Raw genomic sequence first — 27622 nt, 5'->3', positions numbered from 1 at the left:
CAGCAGCAGCCACCTTCAGTCTGCTGCTGGACAGCCAGCAGCAGCAGCAGGAGAGGTAATTAATCAGCAACCCTCCTGCTAAGGGTAGACAGCTGCTCGTTCCACCCCCCCCCCCGCCTTAATTGGTTCTCCTCCCTTCCAACGGTGTTGAGGCGGGTGGGAACAGCCGGGGGTTGAGGGTACTGTGCTAAAAGAGGTGGAGTTATGCAGATCTAAAACGCGTGGATTGCAGCAGCAGCAAGCCGAAAAGTGCAGGCATGTGAGGGATCTAGAGGTTGACAGCATGTCTTCTTAACGGGAGTCCAGGTGGCCATCTCCACAAATGGACTTTTCAGAATCCTTGGGTGGCACCGTAGTCGGAAACCAATTCTGGTTATCGCTTCTCGGCCTTTTGGCTAAGATCAAGTGTAGTATCTGTTCTTATCAGTTTAATATCTGATACGTCCCCTATCTGGGGACCATATATTAAATGGATTTTTAGAACAGGGAGATGGAAAAAGAGCTTGCTCTGTCCACTCCACGCATTGACCTGGTATTGCAGTATCTCCAGGACCGGTGCACCCCTTCTTTAATGCAGTTTCTAAAATCAGAAAGAATTGAATTCAATGCTTTTTGTTCATTTTGCTTGTTTGTCGGATTTTGGGATGGACTCTTTGGCTTTGCTTTTCTTCTCCTCATTGGATTTTTCATGTTAAAAGTTGCAGAAGCCAGATGACAAGCTCATTTTGGTTCAACTTCAGCAACTGTGCATTGCATTGCCATGTAATGTAATGTAATGCAATGCTATCTATCTAGCTCTCCCTCTATACTTCCTTTTGGATAAACAGACATATTAGGCAAGCATTTTGGAGCTTTCACCTAAATAACTACAGGTGGTGAGATAAGCTGCACAATATAATTGACCTTTCAGTATATTGTTGCACACACACCATCTATTTAGCAAATGCCCTTGTTATCAACAGCAGCCTTTTAAACTCACCTGAGCTAACAGGTATGTGAGCTGGTTACTCTGCTGCGCTTAAAATTTCTTTTTTGGTTTGCTACAATGCCTTTTCTGAAACGTTGTCTCCCTCTGCTGGAACACTGACTTCTTTCATTTAATGCCTGCAGACTATAAAAGAGAAACCAACCCAAAAAGTTTGGTTGATTAGTCTGTGGCATTCTTTTAAACTGTTGCTTATGGCGGTCTCTGTGAGCTTCTCAGTGACATTCAGCCATCCAGGTATCCCGCCTGCAGTAGACGGAATGTGGCAATGGAACGCTGGCTGCGCGTGTCATAATAGGCTCTGAGCCTTTATATACCTGCGCACAGCAGCAGCCACCTTCAGTCTGCTGCTGGACAGCCAGCAGCAGCAGCAGCAGGAGAGGTAATTAATCAGCAACCCTCCTGCTAAGGGTAGACAGCTGCTCGTTCCACCCCCCCCCCCGCCTTAATTGGTTCTCCTCCCTTCCAACGGTGTTGAGGCGGGTGGGAACAGCCGGGGGTTGAGGGTACTGTGCTAAAAGAGGTGGAGTTATGCAGATCTAAAACGCGTGGATTGCAGCAGCAGCAAGCCGAAAAGTGCAGGCATGTGAGGGATCTAGAGGTTGACAGCATGTCTTCTTAACGGGAGTCCAGGTGGCCATCTCCACAAATGGACTTTTCAGAATCCTTGGGTGGCACCGTAGTCGGAAACCAATTCTGGTTATCGCTTCTCGGCCTTTTGGCTAAGATCAAGTGTAGTATCTGTTCTTATCAGTTTAATATCTGATACGTCCCCTATCTGGGGACCATATATTAAATGGATTTTTAGAACAGGGAGATGGAAAAAGAGCTTGCTCTGTCCACTCCACGCATTGACCTGGTATTGCAGTATCTCCAGGACCGGTGCACCCCTTCTTTAATGCAGTTTCTAAAATCAGAAAGAATTGAATTCAATGCTTTTTGTTCATTTTGCTTGTTTGTCGGATTTTGGGATGGACTCTTTGGCTTTGCTTTTCTTCTCCTCATTGGATTTTTCATGTTAAAAGTTGCAGAAGCCAGATGACAAGCTCATTTTGGTTCAACTTCAGCAACTGTGCATTGCATTGCCATGTAATGTAATGTAATGCAATGCTATCTATCTAGCTCTCCCTCTATACTTCCTTTTGGATAAACAGACATATTAGGCAAGCATTTTGGAGCTTTCACCTAAATAACTACAGGTGGTGAGATAAGCTGCACAATATAATTGACCTTTCAGTATATTGTTGCACACACACCATCTATTTAGCAAATGCCCTTGTTATCAACAGCAGCCTTTTAAACTCACCTGAGCTAACAGGTATGTGAGCTGGTTACTCTGCTGCGCTTAAAATTTCTTTTTTGGTTTGCTACAATGCCTTTTCTGAAACGTTGTCTCCCTCTGCTGGAACACTGACTTCTTTCATTTAATGCCTGCAGACTATAAAAGAGAAACCAACCCAAAAAGTTTGGTTGATTAGTCTGTGGCATTCTTTTAAACTGTTGCTTATGGCGGTCTCTGTGAGCTTCTCAGTGACATTCAGCCATCCAGGTATCCCGCCTGCAGTAGACGGAATGTGGCAATGGAACGCTGGCTGCGCGTGTCATAATAGGCTCTGAGCCTTTATATACCTGCGCACAGCAGCAGCCACCTTCAGTCTGCTGCTGGACAGCCAGCAGCAGCAGCAGCAGGAGAGGTAATTAATCAGCAACCCTCCTGCTAAGGGTAGACAGCTGCTCGTTCCACCCCCCCCCCGCCTTAATTGGCTCTCCTCCCTTCCAACGGTGTTGAGGCGGGTGGGAACAGCCGGGGGTTGAGGGTACTGTGCTAAAAGAGGTGGAGTTATGCAGATCTAAAACGCGTGGATTGCAGCAGCAGCAAGCCGAAAAGTGCAGGCATGTGAGGGATCTAGAGGTTGACAGCATGTCTTCTTAACGGGAGTCCAGGTGGCCATCTCCACAAATGGACTTTTCAGAATCCTTGGGTGGCACCGTAGTCGGAAACCAATTCTGGTTATCGCTTCTCGGCCTTTTGGCTAAGATCAAGTGTAGTATCTGTTCTTATCAGTTTAATATCTGATACGTCCCCTATCTGGGGACCATATATTAAATGGATTTTTAGAACAGGGAGATGGAAAAAGAGCTTGCTCTGTCCACTCCACGCATTGACCTGGTATTGCAGTATCTCCAGGACCGGTGCACCCCTTCTTTAATGCAGTTTCTAAAATCAGAAAGAATTGAATTCAATGCTTTTTGTTCATTTTGCTTGTTTGTCGGATTTTGGGATGGACTCTTTGGCTTTGCTTTTCTTCTCCTCATTGGATTTTTCATGTTAAAAGTTGCAGAAGCCAGATGACAAGCTCATTTTGGTTCAACTTCAGCAACTGTGCATTGCATTGCCATGTAATGTAATGTAATGCAATGCTATCTATCTAGCTCTCCCTCTATACTTCCTTTTGGATAAACAGACATATTAGGCAAGCATTTTGGAGCTTTCACCTAAATAACTACAGGTGGTGAGATAAGCTGCACAATATAATTGACCTTTCAGTATATTGTTGCACACACACCATCTATTTAGCAAATGCCCTTGTTATCAACAGCAGCCTTTTAAACTCACCTGAGCTAACAGGTATGTGAGCTGGTTACTCTGCTGCGCTTAAAATTTCTTTTTTGGTTTGCTACAATGCCTTTTCTGAAACGTTGTCTCCCTCTGCTGGAACACTGACTTCTTTCATTTAATGCCTGCAGACTATAAAAGAGAAACCAACCCAAAAAGTTTGGTTGATTAGTCTGTGGCATTCTTTTAAACTGTTGCTTATGGCGGTCTCTGTGAGCTTCTCAGTGACATTCAGCCATCCAGGTATCCCGCCTGCAGTAGACGGAATGTGGCAATGGAACGCTGGCTGCGCGTGTCATAATAGGCTCTGAGCCTTTATATACCTGCGCACAGCAGCAGCCACCTTCAGTCTGCTGCTGGACAGCCAGCAGCAGCAGCAGCAGGAGAGGTAATTAATCAGCAACCCTCCTGCTAAGGGTAGACAGCTGCTCGTTCCACCCCCCCCCCGCCTTAATTGGCTCTCCTCCCTTCCAACGGTGTTGAGGCGGGTGGGAACAGCCGGGGGTTGAGGGTACTGTGCTAAAAGAGGTGGAGTTATGCAGATCTAAAACGCGTGGATTGCAGCAGCAGCAAGCCGAAAAGTGCAGGCATGTGAGGGATCTAGAGGTTGACAGCATGTCTTCTTAACGGGAGTCCAGGTGGCCATCTCCACAAATGGACTTTTCAGAATCCTTGGGTGGCACCGTAGTCGGAAACCAATTCTGGTTATCGCTTCTCGGCCTTTTGGCTAAGATCAAGTGTAGTATCTGTTCTTATCAGTTTAATATCTGATACGTCCCCTATCTGGGGACCATATATTAAATGGATTTTTAGAACAGGGAGATGGAAAAAGAGCTTGCTCTGTCCACTCCACGCATTGACCTGGTATTGCAGTATCTCCAGGACCGGTGCACCCCTTCTTTAATGCAGTTTCTAAAATCAGAAAGAATTGAATTCAATGCTTTTTGTTCATTTTGCTTGTTTGTCGGATTTTGGGATGGACTCTTTGGCTTTGCTTTTCTTCTCCTCATTGGATTTTTCATGTTAAAAGTTGCAGAAGCCAGATGACAAGCTCATTTTGGTTCAACTTCAGCAACTGTGCATTGCATTGCCATGTAATGTAATGTAATGCAATGCTATCTATCTAGCTCTCCCTCTATACTTCCTTTTGGATAAACAGACATATTAGGCAAGCATTTTGGAGCTTTCACCTAAATAACTACAGGTGGTGAGATAAGCTGCACAATATAATTGACCTTTCAGTATATTGTTGCACACACACCATCTATTTAGCAAATGCCCTTGTTATCAACAGCAGCCTTTTAAACTCACCTGAGCTAACAGGTATGTGAGCTGGTTACTCTGCTGCGCTTAAAATTTCTTTTTTGGTTTGCTACAATGCCTTTTCTGAAACGTTGTCTCCCTCTGCTGGAACACTGACTTCTTTCATTTAATGCCTGCAGACTATAAAAGAGAAACCAACCCAAAAAGTTTGGTTGATTAGTCTGTGGCATTCTTTTAAACTGTTGCTTATGGCGGTCTCTGTGAGCTTCTCAGTGACATTCAGCCATCCAGGTATCCCGCCTGCAGTAGACGGAATGTGGCAATGGAACGCTGGCTGCGCGTGTCATAATAGGCTCTGAGCCTTTATATACCTGCGCACAGCAGCAGCCACCTTCAGTCTGCTGCTGGACAGCCAGCAGCAGCAGCAGCAGGAGAGGTAATTAATCAGCAACCCTCCTGCTAAGGGTAGACAGCTGCTCGCTCCACCCCCCACCCCCGCCTTAATTGGTTCTCCTCCCTTCCAACGGTGTTGAGGCAGGTGGGAACAGCCGGGGGTTGAGGGTACTGTGCTAAAAGAGGTGGAGTTATGCAGATCTAAAACGCGTGGATTGCAGCAGCAGCAAGCCGAAAAGTGCAGGCATGTGAGGGATCTAGAGGTTGACAGCATGTCTTCTTAACGGGAGTCCAGGTGGCCATCTCCACAAATGGACTTTTCAGAATCCTTGGGTGGCACCGTAGTCGGAAACCAATTCTGGTTATCGCTTCTCGGCCTTTTGGCTAAGATCAAGTGTAGTATCTGTTCTTATCAGTTTAATATCTGATACGTCCCCTATCTGGGGACCATATATTAAATGGATTTTTAGAACAGGGAGATGGAAAAAGAGCTTGCTCTGTCCACTCCACGCATTGACCTGGTATTGCAGTATCTCCAGGACCGGTGCACCCCTTCTTTAATGCAGTTTCTAAAATCAGAAAGAATTGAATTCAATGCTTTTTGTTCATTTTGCTTGTTTGTCGGATTTTGGGATGGACTCTTTGGCTTTGCTTTTCTTCTCCTCATTGGATTTTTCATGTTAAAAGTTGCAGAAGCCAGATGACAAGCTCATTTTGGTTCAACTTCAGCAACTGTGCATTGCATTGCCATGTAATGTAATGTAATGCAATGCTATCTATCTAGCTCTCCCTCTATACTTCCTTTTGGATAAACAGACATATTAGGCAAGCATTTTGGAGCTTTCACCTAAATAACTACAGGTGGTGAGATAAGCTGCACAATATAATTGACCTTTCAGTATATTGTTGCACACACACCATCTATTTAGCAAATGCCCTTGTTATCAACAGCAGCCTTTTAAACTCACCTGAGCTAACAGGTATGTGAGCTGGTTACTCTGCTGCGCTTAAAATTTCTTTTTTGGTTTGCTACAATGCCTTTTCTGAAACGTTGTCTCGTTCTGCTGGAACACTGACTTCTTTCATTTAATGCCTGCAGACTATAAAAGAGAAACCAACCCAAAAAGTTTGGTTGATTAGTCTGTGGCATTCTTTTAAACTGTTGCTTATGGCGGTCTCTGTGAGCTTCTCAGTGACATTCAGCCATCCAGGTATCCCGCCTGCAGTAGACGGAATGTGGCAATGGAACGCTGGCTGCGCGTGTCATAATAGGCTCTGAGCCTTTATATACCTGCGCACAGCAGCAGCCACCTTCAGTCTGCTGCTGGACAGCCAGCAGCAGCAGCAGCAGGAGAGGTAATTAATCAGCAACCCTCCTGCTAAGGGTAGACAGCTGCTCGTTCCACCCCCCCCCCGCCTTAATTGGTTCTCCTCCCTTCCAACGGTGTTGAGGCGGGTGGGAACAGCCGGGGGTTGAGGGTACTGTGCTAAAAGAGGTGGAGTTATGCAGATCTAAAACGCGTGGATTGCAGCAGCAGCAAGCCGAAAAGTGGAGGCATGTGAGGGATCTAGAGGTTGACAGCATGTCTTCTTAACGGGAGTCCAGGTGGCCATCTCCACAAATGGACTTTTCAGAATCCTTGGGTGGCACCGTAGTCGGAAACCAATTCTGGTTATCGCTTCTCGGCCTTTTGGCTAAGATCAAGTGTAGTATCTGTTCTTATCAGTTTAATATCTGATACGTCCCCTATCTGGGGACCATATATTAAATGGATTTTTAGAACAGGGAGATGGAAAAAGAGCTTGCTCTGTCCACTCCACGCATTGACCTGGTATTGCAGTATCTCCAGGAACGGTGCACCCCTTCTTTAATGCAGTTTCTAAAATCAGAAAGAATTGAATTCAATGCTTTTTGTTCATTTTGCTTGTTTGTCGGATTTTGGGATGGACTCTTTGGCTTTGCTTTTCTTCTCCTCATTGGATTTTTCATGTTAAAAGTTGCAGAAGCCAGATGACAAGCTCATTTTGGTTCAACTTCAGCAACTGTGCATTGCATTGCCATGTAATGTAATGTAATGCAATGCTATCTATCTAGCTCTCCCTCTATACTTCCTTTTGGATAAACAGACATATTAGGCAAGCATTTTGGAGCTTTCACCTAAATAACTACAGGTGGTGAGATAAGCTGCACAATATAATTGACCTTTCAGTATATTGTTGCACACACACCATCTATTTAGCAAATGCCCTTGTTATCAACAGCAGCCTTTTAAACTCACCTGAGCTAACAGGTATGTGAGCTGGTTACTCTGCTGCGCTTAAAATTTCTTTTTTGGTTTGCTACAATGCCTTTTCTGAAACGTTGTCTCCCTCTGCTGGAACACTGACTTCTTTAATTTAATGCCTGCAGACTATAAAAGAGAAACCAACCCAAAAAGTTTGGTTGATTAGTCTGTGGCATTCTTTTAAACTGTTGCTTATGGCGGTCTCTGTGAGCTTCTCAGTGACATTCAGCCATCCAGGTATCCCGCCTGCAGTAGACGGAATGTGGCAATGGAACGCTGGCTGCGCGTGTCATAATAGGCTCTGAGCCTTTATATACCTGCGCACAGCAGCAGCCACCTTCAGTCTGCTGCTGGACAGCCAGCAGCAGCAGCAGCAGGAGAGGTAATTAATCAGCAACCCTCCTGCTAAGGGTAGACAGCTGCTCGTTCCACCCCCCCCCCGCCTTAATTGGTTCTCCTCCCTTCCAACGGTGTTGAGGCGGGTGGGAACAGCCGGGGGTTGAGGGTACTGTGCTAAAAGAGGTGGAGTTATGCAGATCTAAAACGCGTGGATTGCAGCAGCAGCAAGCCGAAAAGTGCAGGCATGTGAGGGATCTAGAGGTTGACAGCATGTCTTCTTAACGGGAGTCCAGGTGGCCATCTCCACAAATGGACTTTTCAGAATCCTTGGGTGGCACCGTAGTCGGAAACCAATTCTGGTTATCGCTTCTCGGCCTTTTGGCTAAGATCAAGTGTAGTATCTGTTCTTATCAGTTTAATATCTGATACGTCCCCTATCTGGGGACCATATATTAAATGGATTTTTAGAACAGGGAGATGGAAAAAGAGCTTGCTCTGTCCACTCCACGCATTGACCTGGTATTGCAGTATCTCCAGGACCGGTGCACCCCTTCTTTAATGCAGTTTCTAAAATCAGAAAGAATTGAATTCAATGCTTTTTGTTCATTTTGCTTGTTTGTCGGATTTTGGGATGGACTCTTTGGCTTTGCTTTTCTTCTCCTCATTGGATTTTTCATGTTAAAAGTTGCAGAAGCCAGATGACAAGCTCATTTTGGTTCAACTTCAGCAACTGTGCATTGCATTGCCATGTAATGTAATGTAATGCAATGCTATCTATCTAGCTCTCCCTCTATACTTCCTTTTGGATAAACAGACATATTAGGCAAGCATTTTGGAGCTTTCACCTAAATAACTACAGGTGGTGAGATAAGCTGCACAATATAATTGACCTTTCAGTATATTGTTGCACACACACCATCTATTTAGCAAATGCCCTTGTTATCAACAGCAGCCTTTTAAACTCACCTGAGCTAACAGGTATGTGAGCTGGTTACTCTGCTGCGCTTAAAATTTCTTTTTTGGTTTGCTACAATGCCTTTTCTGAAACGTTGTCTCCCTCTGCTGGAACACTGACTTCTTTCATTTAATGCCTGCAGACTATAAAAGAGAAACCAACCCAAAAAGTTTGGTTGATTAGTCTGTGGCATTCTTTTAAACTGTTGCTTATGGCGGTCTCTGTGAGCTTCTCAGTGACATTCAGCCATCCAGGTATCCCGCCTGCAGTAGACGGAATGTGGCAATGGAACGCTGGCTGCGCGTGTCATAATAGGCTCTGAGCCTTTATATACCTGCGCACAGCAGCAGCCACCTTCAGTCTGCTGCTGGACAGCCAGCAGCAGCAGCAGCAGGAGAGGTAATTAATCAGCAACCCTCCTGCTAAGGGTAGACAGCTGCTCGTTCCACCCCCCACCCCCGCCTTAATTGGTTCTCCTCCCTTCCAACGGTGTTGAGGCGGGTGGGAACAGCCGGGGGTTGAGGGTACTGTGCTAAAAGAGGTGGAGTTATGCAGATCTAAAACGCGTGGATTGCAGCAGCAGCAAGCCGAAAAGTGCAGGCATGTGAGGGATCTAGAGGTTGACAGCATGTCTTCTTAACGGGAGTCCAGGTGGCCATCTCCACAAATGGACTTTTCAGAATCCTTGGGTGGCACCGTAGTCGGAAACCAATTCTGGTTATCGCTTCTCGGCCTTTTGGCTAAGATCAAGTGTAGTATCTGTTCTTATCAGTTTAATATCTGATACGTCCCCTATCTGGGGACCATATATTAAATGGATTTTTAGAACAGGGAGATGGAAAAAGAGCTTGCTCTGTCCACTCCACGCATTGACCTGGTATTGCAGTATCTCCAGGACCGGTGCACCCCTTCTTTAATGCAGTTTCTAAAATCAGAAAGAATTGAATTCAATGCTTTTTGTTCATTTTGCTTGTTTGTCGGATTTTGGGATGGACTCTTTGGCTTTGCTTTTCTTCTCCTCATTGGATTTTTCATGTTAAAAGTTGCAGAAGCCAGATGACAAGCTCATTTTGGTTCAACTTCAGCAACTGTGCATTGCATTGCCATGTAATGTAATGTAATGCAATGCTATCTATCTAGCTCTCCCTCTATACTTCCTTTTGGATAAACAGACATATTAGGCAAGCATTTTGGAGCTTTCACCTAAATAACTACAGGTGGTGAGATAAGCTGCACAATATAATTGACCTTTCAGTATATTGTTGCACACACACCATCTATTTAGCAAATGCCCTTGTTATCAACAGTAGCCTTTTAAACTCACCTGAGCTAACAGGTATGTGAGCTGGTTACTCTGCTGCGCTTAAAATTTCTTTTTTGGTTTGCTACAATGCCTTTTCTGAAACGTTGTCTCCCTCTGCTGGAACACTGACTTCTTTCATTTAATGCCTGCAGACTATAAAAGAGAAACCAACCCAAAAAGTTTGGTTGATTAGTCTGTGGCATTCTTTTAAACTGTTGCTTATGGCGGTCTCTGTGAGCTTCTCAGTGACATTCAGCCATCCAGGTATCCCGCCTGCAGTAGACGGAATGTGGCAATGGAACGCTGGCTGCGCGTGTCATAATAGGCTCTGAGCCTTTATATTCCTGCGCACAGCAGCAGCCACCTTCAGTCTGCTGCTGGACAGCCAGCAGCAGCAGCAGCAGGAGAGGTAATTAATCAGCAACCCTCCTGCTAAGGGTAGACAGCTGCTCGTTCCACCCCCCCCCCCCCGCCTTAATTGGTTCTCCTCCCTTCCAACGGTGTTGAGGCGGGTGGGAACAGCCGGGGGTTGAGGGTACTGTGCTAAAAGAGGTGGAGTTATGCAGATCTAAAACGCGTGGATTGCAGCAGCAGCAAGCCGAAAAGTGCAGGCATGTGAGGGATCTAGAGGTTGACAGCATGTCTTCTTAACGGGAGTCCAGGTGGCCATCTCCACAAATGGACTTTTCAGAATCCTTGGGTGGCACCGTAGTCGGAAACCAATTCTGGTTATCGCTTCTCGGCCTTTTGGCTAAGATCAAGTGTAGTATCTGTTCTTATCAGTTTAATATCTGATACGTCCCCTATCTGGGGACCATATATTAAATGGATTTTTAGAACAGGGAGATGGAAAAAGAGCTTGCTCTGTCCACTCCACGCATTGACCTGGTATTGCAGTATCTCCAGGACCGGTGCACCCCTTCTTTAATGCAGTTTCTAAAATCAGAAAGAATTGAATTCAATGCTTTTTGTTCATTTTGCTTGTTTGTCGGATTTTGGGATGGACTCTTTGGCTTTGCTTTTCTTCTCCTCATTGGATTTTTCATGTTAAAAGTTGCAGAAGCCAGATGACAAGCTCATTTTGGTTCAACTTCAGCAACTGTGCATTGCATTGCCATGTAATGTAATGTAATGCAATGCTATCTATCTAGCTCTCCCTCTATACTTCCTTTTGGATAAACAGACATATTAGGCAAGCATTTTGGAGCTTTCACCTAAATAACTACAGGTGGTGAGATAAGCTGCACAATATAATTGACCTTTCAGTATATTGTTGCACACACACCATCTATTTAGCAAATGCCCTTGTTATCAACAGCAGCCTTTTAAACTCACCTGAGCTAACAGGTATGTGAGCTGGTTACTCTGCTGCGCTTAAAATTTCTTTTTTGGTTTGCTACAATGCCTTTTCTGAAACGTTGTCTCCCTCTGGTGGAACACTGACTTCTTTCATTTAATGCCTGCAGACTATAAAAGAGAAACCAACCCAAAAAGTTTGGTTGATTAGTCTGTGGCATTCTTTTAAACTGTTGCTTATGGCGGTCTCTGTGAGCTTCTCAGTGACATTCAGCCATCCAGGTATCCCGCCTGCAGTAGACGGAATGTGGCAATGGAACGCTGGCTGCGCGTGTCATAATAGGCTCTGAGCCTTTATATACCTGCGCACAGCAGCAGCCACCTTCAGTCTGCTGCTGGACAGCCAGCAGCAGCAGCAGCAGGAGAGGTAATTAATCAGCAACCCTCCTGCTAAGGGTAGACAGCTGCTCGTTCCACCCCCCCCCCCGCCTTAATTGGTTCTCCTCCCTTCCAACGGTGTTGAGGCGGGTGGGAACAGCCGGGGGTTGAGGGTACTGTGCTAAAAGAGGTGGAGTTATGCAGATCTAAAACGCGTGGATTGCAGCAGCAGCAAGCTGAAAAGTGCAGGCATGTGAGGGATCTAGAGGTTGACAGCATGTCTTCTTAACGGGAGTCCAGGTGGCCATCTCCACAAATGGACTTTTCAGAATCCTTGGGTGGCACCGTAGTCGGAAACCAATTCTGGTTATCGCTTCTTGGCCTTTTGGCTAAGATCAAGTGTAGTATCTGTTCTTATCAGTTTAATATCTGATACGTCCCCTATCTGGGGACCATATATTAAATGGATTTTTAGAACAGGGAGATGGAAAAAGAGCATGCTCTGTCCACTCCACGCATTGACCTGGTATTGCAGTATCTCCAGGACCGGTGCACCCCTTCTTTAATGCAGTTTCTAAAATCAGAAAGAATTGAATTCAATGCTTTTTGTTCATTTTGCTTGTTTGTCGGATTTTGGGATGGACTCTTTGGCTTTGCTTTTCTTCTCCTCATTGGATTTTTCATGTTAAAAGTTGCAGAAGCCAGATGACAAGCTCATTTTGGTTCAACTTCAGCAACTGTGCATTGCATTGCCATGTAATGTAATGTAATGCAATGCTATCTATCTAGCTCTCCCTCTATACTTCCTTTTGGATAAACAGACATATTAGGCAAGCATTTTGGAGCTTTCACCTAAATAACTACAGGTGGTGAGATAAGCTGCACAATATAATTGACCTTTCAGTATATTGTTGCACACACACCATCTATTTAGCAAATGCCCTTGTTATCAACAGCAGCCTTTTAAACTCACCTGAGCTAACAGGTATGTGAGCTGGTTACTCTGCTGCGCTTAAAATTTCTTTTTTGGTTTGCTACAATGCCTTTTCTGAAACGTTGTCTCCCTCTGCTGGAACACTGACTTCTTTCATTTAATGCCTGCAGACTATAAAAGAGAAACCAACCCAAAAAGTTTGGTTGATTAGTCTGTGGCATTCTTTTAAACTGTTGCTTATGGCGGTCTCTGTGAGCTTCTCAGTGACATTCAGCCATCCAGGTATCCCGCCTGCAGTAGACGGAATGTGGCAATGGAACGCTGGCTGCGCGTGTCATAATAGGCTCTGAGCCTTTATATACCTGCGCACAGCAGCAGCCACCTTCAGTCTGCTGCTGGACAGCCAGCAGCAGCAGCAGCAGGAGAGGAAATTAATCAGCAACCCTCCTGCTAAGGGTAGACAGCTGCTCGTTCCACCCCCCCCCCCGCCTTAATTGGTTCTCCTCCCTTCCAACGGTGTTGAGGCGGGTGGGAACAGCCGGGGGTTGAGGGTACTGTGCTAAAAGAGGTGGAGTTATGCAGATCTAAAACGCGTGGATTGCAGCAGCAGCAAGCTGAAAAGTGCAGGCATGTGAGGGATCTAGAGGTTGACAGCATGTCTTCTTAACGGGAGTCCAGGTGGCCATCTCCACAAATGGACTTTTCAGAATCCTTGGGTGGCACCGTAGTCGGAAACCAATTCTGGTTATCGCTTCTTGGCCTTTTGGCTAAGATCAAGTGTAGTATCTGTTCTTATCAGTTTAATATCTGATACGTCCCCTATCTGGGGACCATATATTAAATGGATTTTTAGAACAGGGAGATGGAAAAAGAGCTTGCTCTGTCCACTCCACGCATTGACCTGGTATTGCAGTATCTCCAGGACCGGTGCACCCCTTCTTTAATGCAGTTTCTAAAATCAGAAAGAATTGAATTCAATGCTTTTTGTTCATTTTGCTTGTTTGTCGGATTTTGGGATGGACTCTTTGGCTTTGCTTTTCTTCTCCTCATTGGATTTTTCATGTTAAAAGTTGCAGAAGCCAGATGACAAGCTCATTTTGGTTCAACTTCAGCAACTGTGCATTGCATTGCCATGTAATGTAATGTAATGCAATGCTATCTATCTAGCTCTCCCTCTATACTTCCTTTTGGATAAACAGACATATTAGGCAAGCATTTTGGAGCTTTCACCTAAATAACTACAGGTGGTGAGATAAGCTGCACAATATAATTGACCTTTCAGTATATTGTTGCACACACACCATCTATTTAGCAAATGCCCTTGTTATCAACAGCAGCCTTTTAAACTCACCTGAGCTAACAGGTATGTGAGCTGGTTACTCTGCTGCGCTTAAAATTTCTTTTTTGGTTTGCTACAATGCCTTTTCTGAAACGTTGTCTCCCTCTGCTGGAACACTGACTTCTTTCATTTAATGCCTGCAGACTATAAAAGAGAAACCAACCCAAAAAGTTTGGTTGATTAGTCTGTGGCATTCTTTTAAACTGTTGCTTATGGCGGTCTCTGTGAGCTTCTCAGTGACATTCAGCCATCCAGGTATCCCGCCTGCAGTAGACGGAATGTGGCAATGGAACGCTGGCTGCGCGTGTCATAATAGGCTCTGAGCCTTTATATACCTGCGCACAGCAGCAGCCACCTTCAGTCTGCTGCTGGACAGCCAGCAGCAGCAGCAGCAGGAGAGGTAATTAATCAGCAACCCTCCTGCTAAGGGTAGACAGCTGCTCGTTCCACCCCCCCCCCCGCCTTAATTGGCTCTCCTCCCTTCCAACGGTGTTGAGGCGGGTGGGAACAGCCGGGGGTTGAGGGTACTGTGCTAAAAGAGGTGGAGTTATGCAGATCTAAAACGCGTGGATTGCAGCAGCAGCAAGCCGAAAAGTGCAGGCATGTGAGGGATCTAGAGGTTGACAGCATGTCTTCTTAACGGGAGTCCAGGTGGCCATCTCCACAAATGGACTTTTCAGAATCCTTGGGTGGCACCGTAGTCGGAAACCAATTCTGGTTATCGCTTCTCGGCCTTTTGGCTAAGATCAAGTGTAGTATCTGTTCTTATCAGTTTAATATCTGATACGTCCCCTAAATGGGAACCATATATTAAATGGATTTTTAGAACAGGGAGATGGAAAAAGAGCTTGCTCTGTCCACTCCACGCATTGACCTGGTATTGCAGTATCTCCAGGACCGGTGCACCCCTTCTTTAATGCAGTTTCTAAAATCAGAAAGAATTGAATTCAATGCTTTTTGTTCATTTTGCTTGTTTGTCGGATTTTGGGATGGACTCTTTGGCTTTGCTTTTCTTCTCCTCATTGGATTTTTCATGTTAAAAGTTGCAGAAGCCAGATGACAAGCTCATTTTGGTTCAACTTCAGCAACTGTGCATTGCATTGCCATGTAATGTAATGTAATGCAATGCTATCTATCTAGCTCTCCCTCTATACTTCCTTTTGGATAAACAGACATATTAGGCAAGCATTTTGGAGCTTTCACCTAAATAACTACAGGTGGTGAGATAAGCTGCACAATATAATTGACCTTTCAGTATATTGTTGCACACACACCATCTATTTAGCAAATGCCCTTGTTATCAACAGCAGCCTTTTAAACTCACCTGAGCTAACAGGTATGTGAGCTGGTTACTCTGCTGCGCTTAAAATTTCTTTTTTGGTTTGCTACAATGCCTTTTCTGAAACGTTGTCTCCCTCTGCTGGAACACTGACTTCTTTCATTTAATGCCTGCAGACTATAAAAGAGAAACCAACCCAAAAAGTTTGGTTGATTAGTCTGTGGCATTCTTTTAAACTGTTGCTTATGGCGGTCTCTGTGAGCTTCTCAGTGACATTCAGCCATCCAGGTATCCCGCCTGCAGTAGACGGAATGTGGCAATGGAACGCTGGCTGCGCGTGTCATAATAGGCTCTGAGCCTTTATATACCTGCGCACAGCAGCAGCCACCTTCAGTCTGCTGCTGGACAGCCAGCAGCAGCAGCAGCAGCAGGAGAGGTAATTAATCAGCAACCCTCCTGCTAAGGGTAGACAGCTGCTCGTTCCACCCCCCCCCCGCCTTAATTGGTTCTCCTCCCTTCCAACGGTGTTGAGGCGGGTGGGAACAGCCGGGGGTTGAGGGTACTGTGCTAAAAGAGGTGGAGTTATGCAGATCTAAAACGCGTGGATTGCAGCAGCAGCAAGCCGAAAAGTGCAGGCATGTGAGGGATCTAGAGGTTGACAGCATGTCTTCTTAACGGGAGTCCAGGTGGCCATCTCCACAAATGGACTTTTCAGAATCCTTGGGTGGCACCGTAGTCGGAAACCAATTCTGGTTATCGCTTCTCGGCCTTTTGGCTAAGATCAAGTGTAGTATCTGTTCTTATCAGTTTAATATCTGATACGTCCCCTATCTGGGGACCATATATTAAATGGATTTTTAGAACAGGGAGATGGAAAAAGAGCTTGCTCTGTCCACTCCACGCATTGACCTAGTATTGCAGTATCTCCAGGACCGGTGCACCCCTTCTTTAATGCAGTTTCTAAAATCAGAAAGAATTGAATTCAATGCTTTTTGTTCATTTTGCTTGTTTGTCGGATTTTGGGATGGACTCTTTGGCTTTACTTTTCTTCTCCTCATTGGATTTTTCATGTTAAAAGTTGCAGAAGCCAGATGACAAGCTCATTTTGGTTCAACTTCAGCAACTGTGCATTGCATTGCCATGTAATGTAATGTAATGCAATGCTATCTATCTAGCTCTCCCTCTATACTTCCTTTTGGATAAACAGACATATTAGGCAAGCATTTTGGAGCTTTCACCTAAATAACTACAGGTGGTGAGATAAGCTGCACAATATAATTGACCTTTCAGTATATTGTTGCACACACACCATCTATTTAGCAAATGCCCTTGTTATCAACAGCAGCCTTTTAAACTCACCTGAGCTAACAGGTATGTGAGCTGGTTACTCTGCTGCGCTTAAAATTTCTTTTTTGGTTTGCTACAATGCCTTTTCTGAAACGTTGTCTCCCTCTGCTGGAACACTGACTTCTTTCATTTAATGCCTGCAGACTATAAAAGAGAAACCAACCCAAAAAGTTTGGTTGATTAGTCTGTGGCATTCTTTTAAACTGTTGCTTATGGCGGTCTCTGTGAGCTTCTCAGTGACATTCAGCCATCCAGGTATCCCGCCTGCAGTAGACGGAATGTGGCAATGGAACGCTGGCTGCGCGTGTCATAATAGGCTCTGAGCCTTTATATACCTGCACACAGCAGCAGCCACCTTCAGTCTGCTGCTGGACAGCCAGCAGCAGCAGGAGAGGTAATTAATCAGCAACCCTCCTGCTAAGGGTAGACAGCTGCTCGTTCCACCCCCCCCCGCCTTAATTGGTTCTCCTCCCTTCCAACGGTGTTGAGGCGGGTGGGAACAGCCGCTGGTTGAGGGTACTGTGCTAAAAGAGGTGGAGTTATGCAGATCTAAAACGCGTGGATTGCAGCAGCAGCAAGCCGAAAAGTGCAGGCATGTGAGGGATCTAGAGGTTGACAGCATGTCTTCTTAACGGGAGTCCAGGTGGCCATCTCCACAAATGGACTTTTCAGAATCCTTGGGTGGCACCGTAGTCGGAAACCAATTCTGGTTATCGCTTCTCAGCCTTTTGGCTAAGATCAAGTGTAGTATCTGTTCTTATCAGTTTAATATCTGATACGTCCCCTATCTGGGGACCATATATTAAATGGATTTTTAGAACAGGGAGATGGAAAAAGAGCTTGCTCTGTCCACTCCACGCATTGACCTGGTATTGCAGTATCTCCAGGACCGGTGCACCCCTTCTTTAATGCAGTTTCTAAAATCAGAAAGAATTGAATTCAATGCTTTTTGTTCATTTTGCTTGTTTGTCGGATTTTGGGATGGACTCTTTGGCTTTGCTTTTCTTCTCCTCATTGGATTTTTCATGTTAAAAGTTGCAGAAGCCAGATGACAAGCTCATTTTGGTTCAACTTCAGCAACTGTGCATTGCATTGCCATGTAATGTAATGTAATGCAATGCTATCTATCTAGCTCTCCCTCTATACTTCCTTTTGGATAAACAGACATATTAGGCAAGCATTTTGGAGCTTTCACCTAAATAACTACAGGTGGTGAGATAAGCTGCACAATATAATTGACCTTTCAGTATATTGTTGCACACACACCATCTATTTAGCAAATGCCCTTGTTATCAACAGCAGCCTTTTAAACTCACCTGAGCTAACAGGTATGTGAGCTGGTTACTCTGCTGCGCTTAAAATTTCTTTTTTGGTTTGCTACAATGCCTTTTCTGAAACGTTGTCTCCCTCTGCTGGAACACTGACTTCTTTCATTTAATGCCTGCAGACTATAAAAGAGAAACCAACCCAAAAAGTTTGGTTGATTAGTCTGTGGCATTCTTTTAAACTGTTGCTTATGGCGGTCTCTGTGAGCTTCTCAGTGACATTCAGCCATCCAGGTATCCCGCCTGCAGTAGACGGAATGTGGCAATGGAACGCTGGCTGCGCGTGTCATAATAGGCTCTGAGCCTTTATATACCTGCGCACAGCAGCAGCCACCTTCAGTCTGCTGCTGGACAGCCAGCAGCAGCAGCAGCAGGAGAGGTAATTAATCAGCAACCCTCCTGCTAAGGGTAGACAGCTGCTCGTTCCCCCCCCCCCCCCCGCCTTAATTGGTTCTCCTCCCTTCCAACGGTGTTGAGGCGGGTGGGAACAGCCGGGGGTTGAGGGTACTGTGCTAAAAGAGGTGGAGTTATGCAGACCTAAAACGCGTGGATTGCAGCAGCAGCAAGCCGAAAAGTGCAGGCATGTGAGGGATCTAGAGGTTGACAGCATGTCTTCTTAACGGGAGTCCAGGTGGCCATCTCCACAAATGGACTTTTCAGAATCCTTGGGTGGCACCGTAGTCGGAAACCAATTCTGGTTATCGCTTCTCGGCCTTTTGGCTAAGATCAAGTGTAGTATCTGTTCTTATCAGTTTAATATCTGATACGTCCCCTATCTGGGGACCATATATTAAATGGATTTTTAGAACAGGGAGATGGAAAAAGAGCTTGCTCTGTCCACTCCACGCATTGACCTGGTATTGCAGTATCTCCAGGACCGGTGCACCCCTTCTTTAATGCAGTTTCTAAAATCAGAAAGAATTGAATTCAATGCTTTTTGTTCATTTTGCTTGTTTGTCGGATTTTGGGATGGACTCTTTGGCTTTGCTTTTCTTCTCCTCATTGGATTTTTCATGTTAAAAGTTGCAGAAGCCAGATGACAAGCTCATTTTGGTTCAACTTCAGCAACTGTGCATTGCATTGCCATGTAATGTAATGTAATGCAATGCTATCTATCTAGCTCTCCCTCTATACTTCCTTTTGGATAAACAGACATATTAGGCAAGCATTTTGGAGCTTTCACCTAAATAACTACAGGTGGTGAGATAAGCTGCACAATATAATTGACCTTTCAGTATATTGTTGCACACACACCATCTATTTAGCAAATGCCCTTGTTATCAACAGCAGCCTTTTAAACTCACCTGAGCTAACAGGTATGTGAGCTGGTTACTCTGCTGCGCTTAAAATTTCTTTTTTGGTTTGCTACAATGCCTTTTCTGAAACGTTGTCTCCCTCTGCTGGAACACTGACTTCTTTCATTTAATGCCTGCAGACTATAAAAGAGAAACCAACCCAAAAAGTTTGGTTGATTAGTCTGTGGCATTCTTTTAAACTGTTGCTTATGGCGGTCTCTGTGAGCTTCTCAGTGACATTCAGCCATCCAGGTATCCCGCCTGCAGTAGACGGAATGTGGCAATGGAACGCTGGCTGCGCGTGTCATAATAGGCTCTGAGCCTTTATATACCTGCGCACAGCAGCAGCCACCTTCAGTCTGCTGCTGGACAGCCAGCAGCAGCAGCAGCAGGAGAGGTAATTAATCAGCAACCCTCCTGCTAAGGGTAGACAGCTGCTCGTTCCACCCCCCCCCCCCCCGCCTTAATTGGCTCTCCTCCCTTCCAACGGTGTTGAGGCGGGTGGGAACAGCCGGGGGTTGAGGGTACTGTGCTAAAAGAGGTGGAGTTATGCAGATCTAAAACGCGTGGATTGCAGCAGCAGCAAGCCGAAAAGTGCAGGCATGTGAGGGATCTAGAGGTTGACAGCATGTCTTCTTAACGGGAGTCCAGGTGGCCATCTCCACAAATGGACTTTTCAGAATCCTTGGGTGGCACCGTAGTCGGAAACCAATTCTGGTTATCGCTTCTCGGCCTTTTGGCTAAGATCAAGTGTAGTATCTGTTCTTATCAGTTTAATATCTGATACGTCCCCTAAATGGGAACCATATATTAAATGGATTTTTAGAACAGGGAGATGGAAAAAGAGCTTGCTCTGTCCACTCCACGCATTGACCTGGTATTGCAGTATCTCCAGGACCGGTGCACCCCTTCTTTAATGCAGTTTCTAAAATCAGAAAGAATTGAATTCAATGCTTTTTGTTCATTTTGCTTGTTTGTCGGATTTTGGGATGGACTCTTTGGCTTTGCTTTTCTTCTCCTCATTGGATTTTTCATGTTAAAAGTTGCAGAAGCCAGATGACAAGCTCATTTTGGTTCAACTTCAGCAACTGTGCATTGCATTGCCATGTAATGTAATGTAATGCAATGCTATCTATCTAGCTCTCCCTCTATACTTCCTTTTGGATAAACAGACATATTAGGCAAGCATTTTGGAGCTTTCACCTAAATAACTACAGGTGGTGAGATAAGCTGCACAATATAATTGACCTTTCAGTATATTGTTGCACACACACCATCTATTTAGCAAATGCCCTTGTTATCAACAGCAGCCTTTTAAACTCACCTGAGCTAACAGGTATGTGAGCTGGTTACTCTGCTGCGCTTAAAATTTCTTTTTTGGTTTGCTACAATGCCTTTTCTGAAACGTTGTCTCCCTCTGCTGGAACACTGACTTCTTTCATTTAATGCCTGCAGACTATAAAAGAGAAACCAACCCAAAAAGTTTGGTTGATTAGTCTGTGGCATTCTTTTAAACTGTTGCTTATGGCGGTCTCTGTGAGCTTCTCAGTGACATTCAGCCATCCAGGTATCCCGCCTGCAGTAGACGGAATGTGGCAATGGAACGCTGGCTGCGCGTGTCATAATAGGCTCTGAGCCTTTATATACCTGCGCACAGCAGCAGCCACCTTCAGTCTGCTGCTGGACAGCCAGCAGCAGCAGCAGCAGCAGGAGAGGTAATTAATCAGCAACCCTCCTGCTAAGGGTAGACAGCTGCTCGTTCCACCACCCCCCCCGCCTTAATTGGTTCTCCTCCCTTCCAACGGTGTTGAGGCGGGTGGGAACAGCCGGGGGTTGAGGGTACTGTGCTAAAAGAGGTGGAGTTATGCAGATCTAAAACGCGTGGATTGCAGCAGCAGCAAGCCGAAAAGTGCAGGCATGTGAGGGATCTAGAGGCTGACAGCATGTCTTCTTAACGGGAGTCCAGGTGGCCATCTCCACAAATGGACTTTTCAGAATCCTTGGGTGGCACCGTAGTCGGAAACCAATTCTGGTTATCGCTTCTCGGCCTTTTGGCTAAGATCAAGTGTAGTATCTGTTCTTATCAGTTTAATATCTGATACGTCCCCTATCTGGGGACCATATATTAAATGGATTTTTAGAACAGGGAGATGGAAAAAGAGCTTGCTCTGTCCACTCCACGCATTGACCTGGTATTGCAGTATCTCCAGGACCGGTGCACCCCTTCTTTAATGCAGTTTCTAAAATCAGAAAGAATTGAATTCAATGCTTTTTGTTCATTTTGCTTGTTTGTCGGATTTTGGGATGGACTCTTTGGCTTTGCTTTTCTTCTCCTCATTGGATTTTTCATGTTAAAAGTTGCAGAAGCCAGATGACAAGCTCATTTTGGTTCAACTTCAGCAACTGTGCATTGCATTGCCATGTAATGTAATGTAATGCAATGCTATCTATCTAGCTCTCCCTCTATACTTCCTTTTGGATAAACAGACATATTAGGCAAGCATTTTGGAGCTTTCACCTAAATAACTACAGGTGGTGAGATAAGCTGCACAATATAATTGACCTTTCAGTATATTGTTGCACACACACCATCTATTTAGCAAATGCCCTTGTTATCAACAGCAGCCTTTTAAACTCACCTGAGCTAACAGGTATGTGAGCTGGTTACTCTGCTGCGCTTAAAATTTCTTTTTTGGTTTGCTACAATGCCTTTTCTGAAACGTTGTCTCCCTCTGCTGGAACACTGACTTCTTTCATTTAATGCCTGCAGACTATAAAAGAGAAACCAACCCAAAAAGTTTGGTTGATTAGTCTGTGGCATTCTTTTAAACTGTTGCTTATGGCGGTCTCTGTGAGCTTCTCAGTGACATTCAGCCATCCAGGTATCCCGCCTGCAGTAGACGGAATGTGGCAATGGAACGCTGGCTGCGCGTGTCATAATAGGCTCTGAGCCTTTATATACCTGCGCACAGCAGCAGCCACCTTCAGTCTGCTGCTGGACAGCCAGCAGCAGCAGCAGCAGCAGGAGAGGTAATTAATCAGCAACCCTCCTGCTAAGGGTAGACAGCTGCTCGTTCCACCCCCCCCCCCGCCTTAATTGGTTCTCCTCCCTTCCAACGGTGTTGAGGCGGGTGGGAACAGCCGGGGGTTGAGGGTACTGTGCTAAAAGAGGTGGAGTTATGCAGATCTAAAACGCGTGGATTGCAGCAGCAGCAAGCCGAAAAGTGCAGGCATGTGAGGGATCTAGAGGTTGACAGCATGTCTTCTTAACGGGAGTCCAGGTGGCCATCTCCACAAATGGACTTTTCAGAATCCTTGGGTGGCACCGTAGTCGGAAACCAATTCTGGTTATCGCTTCTCGGCCTTTTGGCTAAGATCAAGTGTAGTATCTGTTCTTATCAGTTTAATATCTGATACGTCCCCTATCTGGGGACCATATATTAAATGGATTTTTAGAACAGGGAGATGGAAAAAGAGCTTGCTCTGTCCACTCCACGCATTGACCTGGTATTGCAGTATCTCCAGGACCGGTGCACCCCTTCTTTAATGCAGTTTCTAAAATCAGAAAGAATTGAATTCAATGCTTTTTGTTCATTTTGCTTGTTTGTCGGATTTTGGGATGGACTCTTTGGCTTTGCTTTTCTTCTCCTCATTGGATTTTTCATGTTAAAAGTTGCAGAAGCCAGATGACAAGCTCATTTTGGTTCAACTTCAGCAACTGTGCATTGCATTGCCATGTAATGTAATGTAATGCAATGCTATCTATCTAGCTCTCCCTCTATACTTCCTTTTGGATAAACAGACATATTAGGCAAGCATTTTGGAGCTTTCACCTAAATAACTACAGGTGGTGAGATAAGCTGCACAATATAATTGACCTTTCAGTATATTGTTGCACACACACCATCTATTTAGCAAATGCCCTTGTTATCAACAGCAGCCTTTTAAACTCACCTGAGCTAACAGGTATGTGAGCTGGTTACTCTGCTGCGCTTAAAATTTCTTTTTTGGTTTGCTACAATGCCTTTTCTGAAACGTTGTCTCCCTCTGCTGGAACACTGACTTCTTTCATTTAATGCCTGCAGACTATAAAAGAGAAACCAACCCAAAAAGTTTGGTTGATTAGTCTGTGGCATTCTTTTAAACTGTTGCTTATGGCGGTCTCTGTGAGCTTCTCAGTGACATTCAGCCATCCAGGTATCCCGCCTGCAGTAGACGGAATGTGGCAATGGAACGCTGGCTGCGCGTGTCATAATAGGCTCTGAGCCTTTATATACCTGCGCACAGCAGCAGCCACCTTCAGTCTGCTGCTGGACAGCCAGCAGCAGCAGCAGCAGGAGAGGTAATTAATCAGCAACCCTCCTGCTAAGGGTAGACAGCTGCTCGTTCCACCCCCCCCCCCCGCCTTAATTGGTTCTCTTCCCTTCCAACGGTGTTGAGGCGGGTGGGAACAGCCGGGGGTTGAGGGTACTGTGCTAAAAGAGGTGGAGTTATGCAGATCTAAAACGCGTGGATTGCAGCAGCAGCAAGCCGAAAAGTGCAGGCATGTGAGGGATCTAGAGGTTGACAGCATGTCTTCTTAACGGGAGTCCAGGTGGCCATCTCCACAAATGGACTTTTCAGAATCCTTGGGTGGCACCGTAGTCGGAAACCAATTCTGGTTATCGCTTCTCGGCCTTTTGGCTAAGATCAAGTGTAGTATCTGTTCTTATCAGTTTAATATCTGATACGTCCCCTATCTGGGGACCATATATTAAATGGATTTTTAGAACAGGGAGATGGAAAAAGAGCTTGCTCTGTCCACTCCACGCATTGACCTGGTATTGCAGTATCTCCAGGACCGCTGCACCCCTTCTTTAATGCAGTTTCTAAAATCAGAAAGAATTGAATTCAATGCTTTTTGTTCATTTTGCTTGTTTGTCGGATTTTGGGATGGACTCTTTGGCTTTGCTTTTCTTCTCCTCATTGGATTTTTCATGTTAAAAGTTGCAGAAGCCAGATGACAAGCTCATTTTGGTTCAACTTCAGCAACTGTGCATTGCATTGCCATGTAATGTAATGTAATGCAATGCTATCTATCTAGCTCTCCCTCTATACTTCCTTTTGGATAAACAGACATATTAGGCAAGCATTTTGGAGCTTTCACCTAAATAACTACAGGTGGTGAGATAAGCTGCACAATATAATTGACCTTTCAGTATATTGTTGCACACACACCATCTATTTAGCAAATGCCCTTGTTATCAACAGCAGCCTTTTAAACTCACCTGAGCTAACAGGTATGTGAGCTGGTTACTCTGCTGCGCTTAAAATTTCTTTTTTGGTTTGCTACAATGCCTTTTCTGAAACGTTGTCTCCCTCTGCTGGAACACTGACTTCTTTCATTTAATGCCTGCAGACTATAAAAGAGAAACCAACCCAAAAAGTTTGGTTGATTAGTCTGTGGCATTCTTTTAAACTGTTGCTTATGGCGGTCTCTGTGAGCTTCTCAGTGACATTCAGCCATCCAGGTATCCCGCCTGCAGTAGACGGAATGTGGCAATGGAACGCTGGCTGCGCGTGTCATAATAGGCTCTGAGCCTTTATATACCTGCGCACAGCAGCAGCCACCTTCAGTCTGCTGCTGGACAGCCAGCAGCAGCAGCAGCAGGAGAGGTAATTAATCAGCAACCCTCCTGCTAAGGGTAGACAGCTGCTCGTTCCACCCCCCCCCGCCTTAATTGGTTCTCCTCCCTTCCAACGGTGTTGAGGCGGGTGGGAACAGCCGGGGGTTGAGGGTACTGTGCTAAAAGAGGTGGAGTTATGCAGATCTAAAACGCGTGGATTGCAGCAGCAGCAAGCCGAAAAGTGCAGGCATGTGAGGGATCTAGAGGTTGACAGCATGTCTTCTTAACGGGAGTCCAGGTGGCCATCTCCACAAATGGACTTTTCAGAATCCTTGGGTGGCACCGTAGTCGGAAACCAATTCTGGTTATCGCTTCTCGGCCTTTTGGCTAAGATCAAGTGTAGTATCTGTTCTTATCAGTTTAATATCTGATACGTCCCCTATCTGGGGACCATATATTAAATGGATTTTTAGAACAGGGAGATGGAAAAAGAGCTTGCTCTGTCCACTCCACGCATTGACCTGGTATTGCAGTATCTCCAGGACCGGTGCACCCCTTCTTTAATGCAGTTTCTAAAATCAGAAAGAATTGAATTCAATGCTTTTTGTTCATTTTGCTTGTTTGTCGGATTTTGGGATGGACTCTTTGGCTTTGCTTTTCTTCTCCTCATTGGATTTTTCATGTTAAAAGTTGCAGAAGCCAGATGACAAGCTCATTTTGGTTCAACTTCAGCAACTGTGCATTGCATTGCCATGTAATGTAATGTAATGCAATGCTATCTATCTAGCTCTCCCTCTATACTTCCTTTTGGATAAACAGACATATTAGGCAAGCATTTTGGAGCTTTCACCTAAATAACTACAGGTGGTGAGATAAGCTGCACAATATAATTGACCTTTCAGTATATTGTTGCACACACACCATCTATTTAGCAAATGCCCTTGTTATCAACAGCAGCCTTTTAAACTCACCTGAGCTAACAGGTATGTGAGCTGGTTACTCTGCTGCGCTTAAAATTTCTTTTTTGGTTTGCTACAATGCCTTTTCTGAAACGTTGTCTCCCTCTGCTGGAATACTGACTTCTTTCATTTAATGCCTGCAGACTATAAAAGAGAAACCAACCCAAAAAGTTTGGTTGATTAGTCTGTGGCATTCTTTTAAACTGTTGCTTATGGCGGTCTCTGTGAGCTTCTCAGTGACATTCAGCCATCCAGGTATCCCGCCTGCAGTAGACGGAATGTGGCAATGGAACGCTGGCTGCGCGTGTCATAATAGGCTCTGAGCCTTTATATACCTGCGCACAGCAGCAGCCACCTTCAGTCTGCTGCTGGACAGCCAGCAGCAGCAGCAGCAGGAGAGGTAATTAATCAGCAACCCTCCTGCTAAGGGTAGACAGCTGCTCGTTCCACCCCCCCCCCGCCTTAATTGGTTCTCCTCCCTTCCAACGGTGTTGAGGCGGGTGGGAACAGCCGGGGGTTGAGGGTACTGTGCTAAAAGAGGTGGAGTTATGCAGATCTAAAACGCGTGGATTGCAGCAGCAGCAAGCCGAAAAGTGCAGGCATGTGAGGGATCTAGAGGTTGACAGCATGTCTTCTTAACGGGAGTCCAGGTGGCCATCTCCACAAATGGACTTTTCAGAATCCTTGGGTGGCACCGTAGTCGGAAACCAATTCTGGTTATCGCTTCTCGGCCTTTTGGCTAAGATCAAGTGTAGTATCTGTTCTTATCAGTTTAATATCTGATACGTCCCCTATCTGGGGACCATATATTAAATGGATTTTTAGAACAGGGAGATGGAAAAAGAGCTTGCTCTGTCCACTCCACGCATTGACCTGGTATTGCAGTATCTCCAGGACCGGTGCACCCCTTCTTTAATGCAGTTTCTAAAATCAGAAAGAATTGAATTCAATGCTTTTTGTTCATTTTGCTTGTTTGTCGGATTTTGGGATGGACTCTTTGGCTTTGCTTTTCTTCTCCTCATTGGATTTTTCATGTTAAAAGTTGCAGAAGCCAGATGACAAGCTCATTTTGGTTCAACTTCAGCAACTGTGCATTGCATTGCCATGTAATGTAATGTAATGCAATGCTATCTATCTAGCTCTCCCTCTATACTTCCTTTTGGATAAACAGACATATTAGGCAAGCATTTTGGAGCTTTCACCTAAATAACTACAGGTGGTGAGATAAGCTGCACAATATAATTGACCTTTCAGTATATTGTTGCACACACACCATCTATTTAGCAAATGCCCTTGTTATCAACAGCAGCCTTTTAAACTCACCTGAGCTAACAGGTATGTGAGCTGGTTACTCTGCTGCGCTTAAAATTTCTTTTTTGGTTTGCTACAATGCCTTTTCTGAAACGTTGTCTCCCTCTGCTGGAACACTGACTTCTTTCATTTAATGCCTGCAGACTATAAAAGAGAAACCAACCCAAAAAGTTTGGTTGATTAGTCTGTGGCATTCTTTTAAACTGTTGCTTATGGCGGTCTCTGTGAGCTTCTCAGTGACATTCAGCCATCCAGGTATCCCGCCTGCAGTAGACGGAATGTGGCAATGGAACGCTGGCTGCGCGTGTCATAATAGGCTCTGAGCCTTTATATACCTGCGCACAGCAGCAGCCACCTTCAGTCTGCTGCTGGACAGCCAGCAGCAGCAGCAGCAGGAGAGGTAATTAATCAGC

At 45.2% G+C, this 27622-nt stretch overlaps 21 non-coding genes across 21 annotated transcripts; all 21 read left to right on the top strand.

Annotated features, from left to right (window-relative positions):
- The first annotated feature begins 375 nt into the window (after window positions 1–375).
- Window positions 376–566, top strand: LOC141189164 (U2 spliceosomal RNA). Its single transcript, XR_012263233.1, has one exon. It is a non-coding gene; the product is annotated as a U2 spliceosomal RNA (small nuclear RNA).
- Window positions 567–1687: 1121 nt separating this feature from the next.
- Window positions 1688–1878, top strand: LOC141189162 (U2 spliceosomal RNA). Its single transcript, XR_012263231.1, has one exon. It is a non-coding gene; the product is annotated as a U2 spliceosomal RNA (small nuclear RNA).
- Window positions 1879–2998: 1120 nt separating this feature from the next.
- On the top strand, window positions 2999–3189 carry LOC141189161 (U2 spliceosomal RNA). The gene has a single exon (XR_012263230.1). It is a non-coding gene; the product is annotated as a U2 spliceosomal RNA (small nuclear RNA).
- Window positions 3190–4309: 1120 nt separating this feature from the next.
- On the top strand, window positions 4310–4500 carry LOC141189160 (U2 spliceosomal RNA). The gene has a single exon (XR_012263229.1). It is a non-coding gene; the product is annotated as a U2 spliceosomal RNA (small nuclear RNA).
- A 1122-nt stretch (window positions 4501–5622) lies between these two features.
- On the top strand, window positions 5623–5813 carry LOC141189159 (U2 spliceosomal RNA). Its single transcript, XR_012263228.1, has one exon. It is a non-coding gene; the product is annotated as a U2 spliceosomal RNA (small nuclear RNA).
- Window positions 5814–6933: 1120 nt separating this feature from the next.
- Window positions 6934–7124, top strand: LOC141185130 (U2 spliceosomal RNA). Its single transcript, XR_012259821.1, has one exon. It is a non-coding gene; the product is annotated as a U2 spliceosomal RNA (small nuclear RNA).
- Window positions 7125–8244: 1120 nt separating this feature from the next.
- Window positions 8245–8435, top strand: LOC141189158 (U2 spliceosomal RNA). The gene has a single exon (XR_012263227.1). It is a non-coding gene; the product is annotated as a U2 spliceosomal RNA (small nuclear RNA).
- A 1122-nt stretch (window positions 8436–9557) lies between these two features.
- Window positions 9558–9748, top strand: LOC141189157 (U2 spliceosomal RNA). Its single transcript, XR_012263226.1, has one exon. It is a non-coding gene; the product is annotated as a U2 spliceosomal RNA (small nuclear RNA).
- Window positions 9749–10871: 1123 nt separating this feature from the next.
- On the top strand, window positions 10872–11062 carry LOC141189156 (U2 spliceosomal RNA). The gene has a single exon (XR_012263225.1). It is a non-coding gene; the product is annotated as a U2 spliceosomal RNA (small nuclear RNA).
- Window positions 11063–12183: 1121 nt separating this feature from the next.
- LOC141184520 (U2 spliceosomal RNA) lies at window positions 12184–12374 on the top strand. Its single transcript, XR_012259267.1, has one exon. It is a non-coding gene; the product is annotated as a U2 spliceosomal RNA (small nuclear RNA).
- A 1121-nt stretch (window positions 12375–13495) lies between these two features.
- Window positions 13496–13686, top strand: LOC141191208 (U2 spliceosomal RNA). The gene has a single exon (XR_012265207.1). It is a non-coding gene; the product is annotated as a U2 spliceosomal RNA (small nuclear RNA).
- A 1121-nt stretch (window positions 13687–14807) lies between these two features.
- Window positions 14808–14998, top strand: LOC141185191 (U2 spliceosomal RNA). The gene has a single exon (XR_012259876.1). It is a non-coding gene; the product is annotated as a U2 spliceosomal RNA (small nuclear RNA).
- Window positions 14999–16121: 1123 nt separating this feature from the next.
- LOC141185138 (U2 spliceosomal RNA) lies at window positions 16122–16312 on the top strand. Its single transcript, XR_012259828.1, has one exon. It is a non-coding gene; the product is annotated as a U2 spliceosomal RNA (small nuclear RNA).
- Window positions 16313–17425: 1113 nt separating this feature from the next.
- On the top strand, window positions 17426–17616 carry LOC141184176 (U2 spliceosomal RNA). Its single transcript, XR_012258956.1, has one exon. It is a non-coding gene; the product is annotated as a U2 spliceosomal RNA (small nuclear RNA).
- Window positions 17617–18738: 1122 nt separating this feature from the next.
- Window positions 18739–18929, top strand: LOC141189155 (U2 spliceosomal RNA). The gene has a single exon (XR_012263224.1). It is a non-coding gene; the product is annotated as a U2 spliceosomal RNA (small nuclear RNA).
- A 1124-nt stretch (window positions 18930–20053) lies between these two features.
- LOC141185190 (U2 spliceosomal RNA) lies at window positions 20054–20244 on the top strand. The gene has a single exon (XR_012259875.1). It is a non-coding gene; the product is annotated as a U2 spliceosomal RNA (small nuclear RNA).
- Window positions 20245–21368: 1124 nt separating this feature from the next.
- Window positions 21369–21559, top strand: LOC141189154 (U2 spliceosomal RNA). Its single transcript, XR_012263223.1, has one exon. It is a non-coding gene; the product is annotated as a U2 spliceosomal RNA (small nuclear RNA).
- A 1124-nt stretch (window positions 21560–22683) lies between these two features.
- On the top strand, window positions 22684–22874 carry LOC141189153 (U2 spliceosomal RNA). Its single transcript, XR_012263222.1, has one exon. It is a non-coding gene; the product is annotated as a U2 spliceosomal RNA (small nuclear RNA).
- A 1122-nt stretch (window positions 22875–23996) lies between these two features.
- On the top strand, window positions 23997–24187 carry LOC141185097 (U2 spliceosomal RNA). Its single transcript, XR_012259791.1, has one exon. It is a non-coding gene; the product is annotated as a U2 spliceosomal RNA (small nuclear RNA).
- Window positions 24188–25306: 1119 nt separating this feature from the next.
- Window positions 25307–25497, top strand: LOC141189151 (U2 spliceosomal RNA). Its single transcript, XR_012263220.1, has one exon. It is a non-coding gene; the product is annotated as a U2 spliceosomal RNA (small nuclear RNA).
- A 1120-nt stretch (window positions 25498–26617) lies between these two features.
- On the top strand, window positions 26618–26808 carry LOC141189150 (U2 spliceosomal RNA). The gene has a single exon (XR_012263219.1). It is a non-coding gene; the product is annotated as a U2 spliceosomal RNA (small nuclear RNA).
- Window positions 26809–27622: the final 814 nt, after the last annotated feature.

The sequence above is a fragment of the Phyllobates terribilis genome, unplaced genomic scaffold (assembly GCF_046119375.1).
Source record: "Phyllobates terribilis strain yellow unplaced genomic scaffold, ASM4611937v1 Scaffold_40__1_contigs__length_11209783, whole genome shotgun sequence".
Taxonomy (NCBI): Eukaryota; Metazoa; Chordata; class Amphibia; order Anura; family Dendrobatidae; genus Phyllobates; species Phyllobates terribilis.
This window is presented reverse-complemented; position numbering and strand designations above follow the sequence as displayed.